This window comes from Crotalus tigris, unplaced genomic scaffold (assembly GCF_016545835.1).
Source record: "Crotalus tigris isolate CLP2741 ecotype Arizona unplaced genomic scaffold, ASM1654583v1 scf7180000018184.2832721, whole genome shotgun sequence".
NCBI classification, from domain to species: domain Eukaryota; kingdom Metazoa; phylum Chordata; class Lepidosauria; order Squamata; family Viperidae; genus Crotalus; species Crotalus tigris.
Genome location: NW_024096871.1, coordinates 1,453,789 through 1,468,794, shown reverse-complemented (window position 1 = coordinate 1,468,794; position 15,006 = coordinate 1,453,789). Strand labels below are relative to the sequence as shown.

General features: G+C 38.6%; 1 long non-coding RNA gene across 1 annotated transcript; it reads right to left on the bottom strand.

Moving 5' to 3' along the window:
* Nucleotides 1-1,642: 1,642 nt before the first annotated feature.
* LOC120310449 lies at nucleotides 1,643-5,496 on the bottom strand. The gene is made up of 2 exons (XR_005557362.1): nucleotides 3,336-5,496; nucleotides 1,643-3,043 (listed from the first exon to the last, which is right to left on the bottom strand). It is a non-coding gene; the product is annotated as an uncharacterized LOC120310449 (long non-coding RNA).
* Between the last annotated feature and the right edge of the window lie 9,510 nt (nucleotides 5,497-15,006).

Here is a 15,006-nt window from a genome sequence, read left to right as displayed (position 1 = left end):
GCCACACAGCTTGCTTAAAATGCAGATTATATACTCTTGTCAGTTACCTTTTTTAGCTTAGTGTATTATATCAATATGGAAAATGAGCACTTTGTTTGTGGATCCTTTTTGTCAGAATAACATTTAGGAATAACCTTAGGAAGAGCATCAGACCGGACCAGACTATGGTCAGATAAGAGGCAGCTGCACCCACAAAAGGAATGTGGTCATGGCAAACGCCTCAGAAGGGACCCTCTATTACTTTCTTGAACTGTGAAAGCAAGGGGAAAGAGGTGCACTTTTGGAATTGCCAGTATCTATTAATGTAGCTTTAAAGTAAACATAAAGCCAGTCCCCTGGGTGTGTTTCTTATCTAGACTACAATGCTACACCGACATAGGTGGTTACCTGTAACAGTTACCTTGATTGTTGTCTTCCAAGCAAGAAAACTGAGGGTTCTCACCCACCCCCTTTTTCTACTTTTTTTTTTTTACTTTTAATCATATTATAAAATGTTTTCAGTGCACTTTCCCAATTTCAGCACATCCCTGGTTTCTATTTTTCTTAGGGAGACTTACTTTTGGATCAGCTTCTAGGTATTAGTTCTCTGTTTGGATGCCTCCAGAAACTGGACATTTCTTATTGTAAATATCTGAAGACTTTAGCTGCAAGAATTTTCTAAAATGTGAGGCACTTTGATTACTTCACCACTGCCTCTTGAGCAATTTCATGCTATTTTACCTGCATTGCTTGCCTTTTTCTTCAATTTGTTTGAGGATTAGAATCCCAAAAAAGTTTTAACTTTATTTCTAATTTTCAAATATTGGAAGCATAAGATAAATTTAGGATATGTGTATGATCATGTAAGTTCCTTATTTCATCATCCTAAAGAATGCAGAAGAAATAGTGAAGAATTTTGCCAACAATTAGGAAATGAGTTGAGGTCTGAATTACATTTCAATCATTTAGACTGAAGACCTGTATTTTGTTTGTAAATAATGGTACAAAGTGGAGAAAACAATACATATACTTCAAAGTGCTTTTGCAGACTGCATATAGCTTTTCTCTAAAGGAGGGACACTTTAATGAATGTATCCAATAAATTTTATCTCTTGGCCTGGTTCAAATGTAATGACAAACTATAGCCAGCAGGAGGTAGCCTTTTTTTTTCTTTCTTATTTTTCCTTATATACGTCCAGGGCTTTCAGCTACAATTTTGCAGCATCAGTCAAACAGACATTGGGACGAGATAATGGTGTAATACAGTAGTACATTACAGAATAGAAAGAACAGAAAAATCATGTAGTGATGTGGGAAGATGTTGCAGAGGTACAAGGGACACCTTTCTGGGCAGCTTCGGACTAGTCATTCTCAGATCAATATAGTTCACAACATTGTTGAGACAATACAATGAGAAGAGATCCCTGTGTATATTGCCTTGAATTTTCAGAGAGAAGGCCCGATATACATGCAAAAAATGGACAAAGAAGCAAAGATATTTAAAAAAAATCTCTTTCAGCTCTCCCTAAGTAAGGTCTATTCCCGTTTCCAGTACAACATTAGACACATTGGCTTTACAAAGATTTTAGGTAAATTCCGGGAAAATGTTAATAAAGAAATGAAGTTATTAGATGAGATACATATTGATGCAGAAGAACGAAGACACAATTTATAGCTTTATTTTAAAGTTGTCTGAGGTTATCAACAGGGATGAAGATACAAATGGAAGCAGTCAACATTGTTTACTTGTTTTATGGGGAAATATAATTTGGAAAGATTGTTAACTCAAGAAAAAAGAAATAAGAATATGACGGAGAGACATGTAATTATGCAGGGACTGGACAAATTTGAAAGGACCATTTTCTTTTGGTATTACAATCCAGCATTATCTATTCAAGTTAAATACTGAAAATTTTTAGAACCAAAAAAGGATTTCCTTCACCCAGATCATACTGATATTATGGAAATTACTTTCATAAAATAAAGCATCAGCATCAATTTGTGCAGATTGTCAAGGGGAATAAAAGCCCATAAAGGATAAGGCTATGAGATGGCTAGATGCTGTCTCTAGTAAAATAGAAGTGTACCTGAAGATAATTGATGTCAAGTGCATGTGGGAGAGTGCTATTGGGTTTATGCCTTGCTTGCTACTCATTTCTATAGTTTGCTGTAGGTCAATATGAAAAGTATCCTTGACTAGATAGGCCTTTGATCTGAACCTGCATCATTCTGAAGAATTTTTTTATCACACAAGTATATATACTATACCTTATGATAGACTTCACACTCTTGACAATATTTATTAGGAATAATATAATATACAATCCCAATATATCAAAGAGTGTCAGGCTGGTGAAAATTGCTTTATGCTATTATGTGAATGAGAAAACAATAATATATTTATTGTCCTAGTCTATCTTTGGTATTCCCAGCCTTCAACCTTCATTTTCTTTATTCATTGCTGCAGCAGGACTACGTTCTTAAATAAACATTATTTAGATGTGTGAGAACATGATGTTGAAGAGGAATTTTGGTTTGCTGTAAGCAGATTACCTTTATATATACTTCAGAATCATAATTTCCACAGGATTTTCATCAGCAGAGCAGAAGTTACAATGTTTGAGAACAGATAGATCTGAGCAACAGGAACCATATAAAAGATAGTTGGAACAAGATGAGACAGGAACATGAAATCTCTGGTACCATACAGTCTCTAGCACCAATATAACAAGATTTGGGCATTGTGGTTTTCATCTAGCTCTGATTGCAGCTATATCAGTCCTGTTTGCATAAAAAAAAATCTTGTGTAAGACCAAAAACTTCCCAACATAATAGGGCCAAGCAAATGGGAACATGGTAGAACCGTGAAGCTGAACAGCGAAGTAGAGCAATGAGAACGTCTCTCCTTTCCTGTTCCACGTATGGTCTTCCCTAAAGAGTTACCATCGCTGTACCCCCTTCACTGCATCCATAAAATGTTCTACTTGGGAGGTTACACCTCTTCCAGTCACCTTCAGAGACAGCCATTATATCCCCTCTACCTCAGAAAGTGGCTGCAGTATCCCTTTAAAAAGAAAAGAAAAAAGAAAAGAAATGTCAAATATTGCCTTTTGACTTATATATCAAAATAAAACTGCAAAATAAACAGCATCATGGGATAATGCATACCTCCCCTTCCAGATGCTGCTTCTTGGATACTTGAGCCCTTGGGAGTACTGAAATACTTTTGATATTCCAGCATCAAAACATGATATTTTTATTCTGTTTCTAAAAATAATGCATTAAAAAAACAGCAAACAGAAGGTTTGGTTTATAATACAAACAAAATTGTTACATTTTGAATGGGTTGTAAGTACCTGATTCTTTGCCTTTTTACTCATCCTTGCTTTTAAAAAAAAAAGAAGAAACTGGAAAAAATCTGCAAATCCATTTGGTAACCAGCTGCACCTCTGTACAGAACAGATAACAACCTGTATAAGCCAGGCTTTGCAGTGAATCGGTGCTGATAGGCCTGAATCTCATAGCTTTTTTAAAATGCTAATGACAAGAAGCATTTCCAAAGCCAAAACGCTCTTGTAGATCTGTCTACTTCTATTATGACTGATATTTGCTTGTAAGTACATAGAACACTTATTCACTGTGCCTTATCTTCCATGGTGCAGCATGCTGACCTACATACCATTCAGCACAATATGATGCACAAACATCTTCTATATAATTTTTCATTTTCGACTTAAAAACAGTAGAGGCAAAATAGGATTGCTGCAAATCTAACAAAGAGATGGCATTATTTCCAAATAAAAATGTGCATTTTTCCAAAGAATTTATTTGTCTAGCAGCATGAAGTTCATCCATAGCAATGCTTGAAAAAGAGTGTTGAATTGCGATTAGGGAGGAAAGACTCAGGAACAACAACAAACTGCAGCTTTTCGACTTACACAAAATAATTAAGCTTAACTTATTACTCGTCACAATGAAAAGTTCATCCTTTTCTGAAGCATCTTTTTGCAATGTCACTAAATGCTGCTAATAGAAGAATGCTAAAATAAATATGATAACAGCAATAAAAATGAAGGATAAAAATTAGGAAGGGAACGGAACTGATAGATTACCTATATTATATAAAAGAATACACAGATAGAACTCTAGCATTTTTTTTATCATTGCTGAAATATCTATTCTGCTATGTGGCCCTCATCTCTATAACAAAGGAAATGAATATGTCAGGTCTTGCTGTTTATAAACAGAAGTTGATGCCAACTTTTCCCAATCTCATGATTCAACTGGTTCAGCAGTAGGAATCAAGTTCTTTCCCCAGATGCCAAATTTTCTTTTTCAGAGGGCCTTGAGGAAAATTGCTAAGGAAGTAACAAACTTCAGGCTAAACAGACTCTGTGTTCTGCTTGGCTGGCCTGGTGTCTCCATAAGCTGAAGGTGGCCCTACACGACAACAAATGAATGGCAGCACCAGAGAATGGAGTGCAGTGAAGTATAGGCATGTTTATTTGTTTGTTTGTTTGTTTGTTTACTTATTGTTACTATTACTTCAATTTTGATTCTGGGGGTACCCTGAATGGTTTACAGATAAAAAAAACTGTGTTAAGAGGAAAATGAAGATAGTAAACTAGAAAGCAAAATCCAAGCAGCCAAAAGGCAACCAAAAGAATTCCCATTCTGGCCGAGCAACTGGGATGAAGACCAAACATTAAACAATTTATGAACAGTCAGAGGAGTGGGAACAATACAAATCTATGGATGTCATTCCATTGGACAGTAACTTTACTGTGAAGACACACTTTCTGACCTGAACTTAGCTGATCTGACTAAAAAGGAAGAAGCCAAGTAGCAACCAATGAAGCTTATGGAGCAGAGTGAGCATATGCATATTCTACCACACACACACATCACTGCCTTCATCACTACATATCACTATAGATTCTGTATGTAAAAGTTGAACTGGAGAAGAAAAAACATCAAATCTGTGGCACCCTATAAAGGAGGAACTTAGAGGTTGACCTTTGCCTGCCTATCAACACAGGTGGAACCAGCTTTGAAGCAGAAAAATCAGGTTCTAGACCTGACCAGGTCTAGATAATCCTCTCCCCCAGGATCTTTTGCAACTGAAGCCTGATCATCTCTCTCTACTATCTTTCCCAGGAGAAAGTTGGAGACCAGATGAAAATTATCCAGAATGGTTGGATCCAGCAATAAGCTCTTAAGAAGTGGCACACTATACCACCTTTAAAGGTGAGGGGACAATTGCCTCTCATACCTGTGCATGGGTCCAACAATAGGTTTCCTCCAGAAGCCCTTAACTATCCAGGAGAGGCCTGTATCTATCAAATACATGGCCTAGCTCACTGACTGGATCCTGTTCACTTCCTTGTGAATTACTGGAGTAACTAGAGCATGGGTTGGCAACTCGCAGCTCTAGAGCCGCATGTGGCTCTTTGAGCTTTCTCCTGCGGCTCCTAGCCTCCTCCACCATTTGCAGAGAGAGAGACAGAGACAGAGAGAGGCACTTGCGCTTCCCTCCTTCTCTCTCTCTCTCTCTCTCTCTCTCTCTCTGTGTGTGTGTGTGTGTGTGTGTGTGTGTGTGTGTGTGTGTGTGTGAAATGTCCTCTATCTGCTGAAAACAAACTCCAGGAACACAGGAACAAAGTGACCAACAAGAGTTTAATGCATGCAAAATGAAAGTCAGCACTGGGAGTGGCTTGCTCCCAGTGCCTTACATAGATGTGCCCCACCCTCCAACCCCACCCCAATCAGCAAGCCAGCATCTGGTCCATACAGGTAAAAGCCACAGCTCAATATCTGACCATCCCCCTCCGGATGCATCAGCACATGACCTCCGCAGGACCAGTTGTCCAATCCGGCAACCAGTTACTGTTCAGCTGCAACGCCTGGCAACCAGTTTTCTTTCCCCCAGCCACCGGTGTGGCTCCGCAGTATGTGAAGGAATCAGGTGGCCCCTCTGGGGTTCAGTAGCTTTGTGAGGCAGCCAGCGTCCTCCCCGGCTGCCAGCAGCACATCCGATGGCATCAGGTGATGTCCCCCACGCCCAGCAATTAGGCATCATAGCCGGCCTCCTCCCTGGCAGCCGGCAACACAGGAGAGGTGGCTGTGATGAGAAGCAGCCTCCCTGATGCCCAGCTGCCCCATCTTCAATGCCCAGCTGGCCTTCGGGATTCCCCGGTATCCAGTAACAAGGAAGAGGCGGCCATGGTGAGAGGCGGCCTCTCCGACGCCCAGCTAGCCCATCTTCGATGCCCAGCTGGCCTTTGGGATTCTCTGGTGCCCTGTAACAAGGGAGAGGCGGCTGCGGGGAAAGGTGGCCTCTCTGATGCTCAGCTGGTCTTCAGGATTCGGGCAGCACACGGGGGTCGGCTGTGGGTGGCGCATGGATGTCGGCTGGCTGCTGGCTGCTCCATTCCTTCCCCCCACCAGTTCATGTCGAGCCCAGGGGCTTGACAGTGTGTGTGTGTGTGTGTGTGTGTGTGTGTGTGTGTGTGTGTGTGCAAAAAAGAGAGTGGCCTCACACTGACAGACTTATTGGGTGGGGCTCCTGCCTTTGCTATGTCTCAGCAGGAAGCAGGAAGCAGCAGCAGCTCTCTCTCTTTCTCTCTCTCTCACTGGGTGGAGGAAGAGGACTGGCAGACCAAGGGCAAGAGAGAGCCAGCCCAATAAGAATGTGTGTCAGCTTGTTGAAGAACAGCGTGAAGCCAGCTTGCCAGGTAAGCAGAAGATGGAGAGAGGGAAAGAGGGGGAGGGAGGGAGGGAGACAAATAGAGGGAGGGAGGGAAAGAGAGAGAGAGAGAGAGAGAGAATTCATACACAGCAGCCTCTATTTCTTTTTAATTAAACTCTTCAATCAAGTTTCCCCTCTCGTGCGTGCACGCAAGTTTTGTGGCTCCCAGTGTTTTCTTTTCTCTGGGAAACAGGTCCAAGTGGCTCTTTGAGTGTTTAAAGTTGCCGACCCCTGAAATAGAGTAACTTAGTTCCTCATGAACTGGTGATATCCATGGGAAGCTACTTGTCACCTAGATGTCTTACCAACTGGTCCACAGACCAGGGGTTGGGGACCCCTGATCTATTCTACAAACCATAATTGATAAACCATGTTTTTGAATCTTACAAGGAATATGGCAAGATGGGAAAAAGGAAGATATATGGAGGGCTGCAGCATTTTTACATTCAGGATCTAACTTCAGTCAGGGAATAATTTGAGCAGAACTTCTTAATAACTGATTGGATGACTTTTGGTCATTTGTTCTTCTCAACCCAACCTCATAGCTTCCTTGTGGAAGAACTCTGAAGGAGGAAAGCTAAATATGCCTCCTTCTATTTCCTGACAAAAGGCAGGGTGGCAATTTAATAAAAGAAATAAAACAAAAGAAACATCAGTGGACAAATACTGTTTAGCACAATGTTTTTCAGATTTGGCAACTTTAAGATGTGTGGATTTCAAAACCCACAATTCTCCAGTCAACTTGCTGGCTGGTGAATTCTGGATGTTGGAGTTCACACATAATAAGGTTGCCAAATTTGAAAAACACTGGTTTAACAAAACAGGTTAGCAAAAATAAGCATGGGATACCTTTCTTGTTAGATAACAAGCCTGTTATTTTAGCAAAGGGATGCCGACTGCATCATTCTAGGAGAAGATAGAAAATGAGACATGATCCCAGGCAGCTCTGAGCCCCACCAAGGATCCAGCATCTACACTTTAATAAATACATTATAACCCATTCTCATTGTGGGTATACTATCTGCCCTAACATCCTCAAAATACTGAACCTTTTAGTTGTGGTATCACATTATTCTTATCCCCCCCCCAAATACTGGACTTTACGTTATTTTTCTTTACTATTGTTAGTGATTATCTGTGCAATCTTATTTAATTATTTAAAAACAAATCTTAGTCTCAGCTAACTTTCTATTATTTTAGAAATAGTAATCTAACATATCCATATAGTTTTTATATAAGATTGTACCCTCATCTTGGGCATATATGTTGGGACTTTGCAAGATTAATCCTGGGGGCTGAGTTCATACATCTTTCTAAGGATTGTGTTTTAAACAGGGTTTATTAAATGAATCACAACTGGCTGAATTCAAGCAATAAAAAAGATGGACACAATAGCTGATCCAGAGCAAACAGAATACATCATGAAATAGTATGATATATGAATTCTGATGATGTGGTTTCTTTGGAGTCTCTCTGTACAGAAAAGCTGTTTTTCTTCTAGCCATATTTAGGCATTTAGCCACTTTCCTTCCCATTTCTCATTTGTACTTTTGTTCTCCCCTCCCCCCTTTTGCTTCCTGTACGAAGAAAATCAACCTATTTAAACACCAGATCAGTTTGTTCCAACCCCACTTCTTCCTCTCTTGGATCCCTATGCTATCATCTGTGAGTCACAGGCCTCCTTTTCATTCCATTAGTTTGCTTCTTAGAATGAATTGTGTGTGGAGAACTGATAAGCACTTGCAAGCCGAAAAGTGTTCGGTTAAGATTAATAATTATCTCCCACTTGGTAATCACAGTCCTGGTGCTAGTGAAAAGGCCTAGATGCCTTAAAAGTTCAAAATAGTGCGTTTGTTTATTTCTTCTTAAGGTGTGCTTTGAAGGCTCACTCACTCTAATGATAGATCTCCCTTCAAGATTGCTATAAAGGCATCCTGTTCTTTCATTTCTATTAGCTGTTAAGTGAGAAAGGGAGTTTTTCACCCACGCAAAATGCTATAGGTTGGGCTTTTTAATGGTTTGTGTATATATCATTTCCTGAAGAAGCATGCAGCTAGCATTATTCTCCGGACTTACAATATGTAACCATTTAGTGTTGAAAGAAAAAAATAATGTGAATTGACTTAATAATATGAAAGCTTCTGAACTACAGACTATGTGTATTCCAAGTAGATGTTTATTTTATTTTATGTTTTTACATAGGACAGATGCATAATTTCCTGGATAACATTGCACTCAGTGCTAGAAGTAAAAATGAAATGTTACATTTTTTGGATTGTACTGGAAAAAAGACTACATATTAAATGTTCATAATCAGTGAAGGCACAATCCATTTCTGCCATGCATAACTAATTTAACTAATATAGAACGGAAAACAGGATACTATTATAAAAGCATTTCAAGTAACAACTATAATGAAACTGACAAATAGGGTCTTCTGAAGATACATCCAGTCAAATAAAATAATGTGAGCTCCCTGCATGGAATTTTATTTCAACATCACTGTTGCATCTGCAAAATGGGGATGTTTGTGTCCTACTTGACTAAAATAGATCATCTCCCTCAAGTGTGGTATAATTGCAATCATTATAACAGCCTGAAGCAGAGGGAGAACTGTGAGTGTGTGTGTGTGTGTGCGCGCGCGTGTGCGAGACCATCCCATTGACTCTGAGAGAATAGCTCCCTTTGGCTTCACTACACTTGATTTTTTTTTCTTCAAGCTGGTTGCAAGAATTGAAAGTTTACCTTTTCATTTACTCACTCCACACCTTTTATTTCCTTTTTTTATTTTTAAAATCAATAATGAAATACATTAGCTGACTGAAAAATGTAGACTGCTTTGCAATCATTAGATTCCCTAATTATTAATCTAACAATGCATATAAATATCTGGATGGGGTATTAGTCTGTTGCATGACCATTTTCATGGCATAGAATGTATGAGTTCAAAGGTATCTTATGGAGCATATAATTCAACTATCTGCTTTATGCAAGAATTCTGGTCCATTTGAAAACTTCCCAGGAGATAAGGAAAAATACTGATCTAAGTCAGGGGTCTCCAACCTATGGATCATGGCACTCTAAGTGGGCTGTGAGGGGATTGCAGCCAGGTCACAGAAAAGGCTAGTGAGTGTGCACATGTTCTCTTGCACAAATGGAGCTACGTGTGTGCGCTTGCCAGCGGCTCATGCAGGACCATCCCCTCTCCTCCCCTCCATGGGTCCACAAAGCCAGAAACGTTGGAGAACTCTGATCTAAGTGAATCCTTCCATTGCTTAACAACTATTATCATCAGGAAATTCTTCCTAAACTTCATTCTGAATATATCACCTTTTCATTTCAAATTATTGGTCATTGTGCTGCCCTGTCTGCATCAAGAACAAATCTACTTCCTTTTGTAACTTGAAACTGAAAGAAATGAAATTTTAATTTTGGGAATTAAAGATTTGAACTGTTTATGATTATAGAAATATTGTATATTATTCTTAATTTTAGAATAAGAAGTTAATGTATTTTATATTTGTATCTGTACCAAAGAAAGTCAAAAGTTACTTTTTTCTATTTTCTTCCTTTTCAGCATTCCTAATTTTCCCCTCTTTTGTCTTTTCTTTTTCAAATATTTTTTTGGGTTCCTAATATTTTATCTTTTATTGAAACTTAATAAAATTTAATGGAAAAAATTATTGACTAGTAAACAATGACCATTCATGAAGTAGTTATTGATGGTGATAAGAAATCCTGATATCTGTTTAATCTATACTAAATAGTCTCAAACCCTCCAAATGGTTTAGCTCAGGGTTTTTTCCTGTGATATTAGTTAGTCTCTCCTTCCTTCCTTCCTTCCTTCCTTCCTTCCTTCCTTCCTTCCTTCCTTCCTTCCTTCCTTCCTTCCTTCCTTCCTTCCTTCCTTCCTTCCTTCCAACCTTCTGCCAGATTTCCCACTGACTTTACTTTTTGGAAACCACAAGTGAAGGCTGCAAATGACAATCACATGACCCACAATGCTCAACCATTATGATTGCAAGCCAGTCGCCAAACACCTATATCATGATCGCATAACAGGAAGGATGCTGCAGTGCCCATACAAGAAACATTTATATGTCTCCTGTTCAGTGCCATCCCAGTTTCAAAAAGTCACCAAACAAATAGTTATTAACATGGACTAGCTGTTCTCAGAAAATGGTAAGTGGCCCTTATTGGGGAAAGGGGAAACAGAAAGTATATATTTGCCCTATGACTAAGAACTAGTTTCTGAATACAAGGATGCCAGGATGCCTTTAAATGATTGGCTTTACTGTCTGAATATATTGAGAAACGTCTCAGCAATAACTGGATTGCTATTTTCATAACACTATAGGAAAATACAGGGACATCAAAAAGAAATGAATATGTCTCATACAATCGATTGATTCTTATATCCATACTCTAAATGAACTGACAGTTATTTTTTTAAAGATCCACAAAGTGATTGGATGGCAAAAAATTTTAGTTGGAAATCTCATGCTCATCCATTATTTTTTTTAAGGAAGTAATATGGAATGTGAACCTTGTATAAAACCCTAGGCTTTGAAATATTTTTTATTATTATTTTTAAATATTAGTGTGTAAAGTACACTAGGAGGAAATTTGTCTGAGCCACATATAATATATATGGCTTGTCACAATAAGCTGGAAATTTACTCGAATTTTCAGTCTCTGATATTGCTGATTTGCAACACCTGCAGATTGTTAAGATAATAGATATTTTTTAAAAGTCTTGTTTTAAAAAATGAAGCATTTTATAAGTGAGGTATATGCATACCTGTAAATCAACTAAATTTAGTCCTTTTATCGTAAAAGAAAGAATAATTTGTTAAGTAGATATATTAATAAACAAGGATCACAGTATATGGATTATTACTTTTTCACCTTGGTAACTTTAAGATACATGAATTTCAGAATTCTAATATAACATATAGAAAATGTTTTATTATGTAAATGATATCCTCCTGGTTAGCATCACAAAACCAGTAACAGAATTATAGACTTTTTGTTTAATTTACTTGAAGACCTCACATCTCATGATTCCATTTCCATATGCACAAGCACAATTCTATTTTAATTAATTATGGCTATCATTTCTGGGTTGCAAAAATGTGGTCAGCCATTAGATGACAGCAAAGGAAAACAGAAAACTCAAATGCTTTACTGTCACCTTGTGGTCATCTGGAATTTTGCAACATAAATAGTTGAACCTATTAAAAAAAATCTACCTAAAATGCTATTCTACCTTAATTGTGTTCATATTTGCTACTTTACATTTATATGAGACTAAATTTTATTTATTCAATGTGTTTTGTTCCTAAATAGGCATCTGTAGGATTGCAATATTAAACATCTGTTTATGGGAAATTGGCATTTCAAATCTAAACTTGTGTTCTGGAGAATGTTTATCATAGTATAGAATAAATTTTATATCAATTTATTATACAAGACATCTCTTTCCATAAACGTTCATAGAATGTATCCAACCAGCAGACCAACACCAATAGAAATGCATCTTTGTTTGCTGGACGAAACTGTTGCTAAGAGCAAGTGTAAAATTGTTATTGTGGCAGCAACTGACTGAGGTAACATACTGTTTTTGTGTGTACAGTCAAACTGACAAAATAAGGGTGGGGGATTATAAAAGGAAATAAGTGCAGCAAAGCAAGCAGTTATAACAGTTTTAGGCATACATTTACACATTTGCTAAGAAGGGGAAGAATGCAACACAAACTTAGGGACAAATCAGAAATATTTCAGAGTGAATGAATACGAGTACTATTCTAGCTCTATGTATTAACTATTTACCATTATCTTTTTTTACATATAGAATATTTGTTTATTTTTACATAGAGCAGTGGTTCTCAACCTTTTTATACCGGCGACCCCGGTCATAAGCACGCGGCGCACATGCGCGGCGTGGCACACATGCGCGGTGCCGCCCCCTGCACTGGCTGAGGCATAGACAGCAAGGGGCGGCGGCAGGCAGGCAGGCCCGGACGCTCCTGGGCAGCCGCGGCAGCGGTGGCGCAGGGCGACCACCGGCTGGGCCACCAGCTGGCCCAGCCCAAGGCAGGTAAGGCATCTGCCGGGCCCCACGCACGCCAGCAACCCTCCCTGCACCCACCGGTCTCCCACCTCCCACCCCTGGCCCTCTTTTACTTACTTTTTAGTTGCTCAACAGGGAGGGAAGCTCTGCAGACTGTTCCCCTTGCAGCACCGTTTGCAGGCTGGGGCTTTTGGCGGGCTAAGCAGGGCAGAGACAGCCCTGGACAATTCCTATTGGCTTTTGAAAGCCAATAGAATTAGACTCTGTTCAAGAGAGTCTATTCTATTGGCTTTCGAAAGCCAATAGAATAAGAGGGAGTAGCACAGCTAAGGAAAAGGGGAAAAAATGTTGGAAAAAATGGCGGATTGCGTTGTTTGGCGACCCCCGTGAAATGGTCGTTCGACCCCAAATGGGGTCGCGACCCACAGGTTGAAAACCGCTGACATAGAGCTAATGTCAACTTTAAAAATGAGCATGGCTGTGGCCATTTTCCCTATTCATTTTCAGTTGACACATTGAAGGGGGAGAGGGGGTTGCCAGGTGCTTCGCTAGTCAAAATAATATTTTGCCCCGTGGAAACCAAGGTCATCAGCTGCTCCTGAGACTACTGGCTGGGCGTTTTATACAAAGCCCGCCAAGAAGATGTACTGGGGAACATAGTTGCTTGCATAGCTTTAGAGATGGGATTTCTTAACTTTTTATTGGGGAATTGTTACATATGTCTTCAGATTTGGTTTCACTTTTGACGTGCCAATACTTTGTAACTAATAAACATGTTCTTTGAGGAATTTCCAAGCCTCAGAGTTCTGCTTTATTTGTCTCTGTCTGTCTGTCAGAAACCTGACAGCTAATTCCTGAGTAAGAAAGGTGAGGACAACAATTTCAATGGAAGAGAATATATGTAACTCAGGGTTGAACTATGGCATTCTTGGTTCTCTTTGAGATTGGTTATTTGCTTGCAAGTATTTCACACCTAACAGTAGCCTGCCTTGCCAGATTTGGTGGAGTTGTGGTTTTCTATTTGGTACTTCCTTGAGTAAGATTTTTTCTGCTTGATTGTTTGTCTAGGTATCTGGCTGCTAGCTCTTGAAGAGGATGTGTCTTTATCTTTTTGTTTCCTTCCTATTTTTTTATTGTCTCCTTTGAATGGTTTGTATATATGTGCATTTTTTTCTATTTTCAAATTACCTGGCTTCAAGGAATTCCTTAGCAAAATTAGTGGTTTTGGATTTAGCTTTGTCTAGGGATGGTCATAGTTTTTCAGTTGGACTATGGTTAAGTTTGTCCATGTGTTGTGAGATTGAGTTTTCATTGTGTCTTGTGACAGCTAGTTGCTATTGGTCTGCCTGTCAGTCCTACATTGCAAATGTTATAGTTCTTACACTGATTTTTCTTCTTCTTGGGCTATTGGATCTTTTGGTTTACTTGGATGGCTTTAGTTAGTTTGTGTGCTATAGTGATGCCTTAGAAGCAACATTTTCACAATTTGCCACTGAGACCTAAGAAAAAGCAGGCAATCATACCACAGTCCAAAAGAAAACAAAAGTAAAAGACATCAATAGTCATATAGAAATAAACTATATTCACAATAGTCATATAGAAATAAACCAAAGAGATAAGAAAAAGTTAAGAAGCAAACCAAAAAGACCAGAACACATTCCCTCTAGCAGCCTACACCTAGATAAGTAGGAATTAATACATACAAACAATCAAACAAAAAACAATACCTTAATCAAGAAACTACCAAGGAGAAAATTACACCGCACCAACACTGGCAGGGTAAGTTACTGCATATAAACAGGGAATAAACCCTCACACTTGCTAACATCGATGATGTTACTTAGTTAAGTAATGAAATGTCTGCAAACAAACAACAGAGTTCAGAGAGCAAAGAATAAAAGTTACTTTGAGTAAAAAAATAAACAAATATTTGTTTTATTCCATCTGAAACTTTCATATGAGAAAGAACTGTAAAACATAAAATTAGAAACTACTTATACAAAGGATACATCTCTTGCTAGCAGTAGAAAATACAAATAGTATGCGTTTAAGTAATGAGTTTTCTAATGCAGGAATTCAGGTATAAACATGCATATTTCCAGAACTGCTTTTGTCTTGAGGATTATCTTTACATCAGAGAAGAAATCCTTAAACATCAGTTTATTTCCTTTTATACATATATATGCAAATATATATTGACAGTACA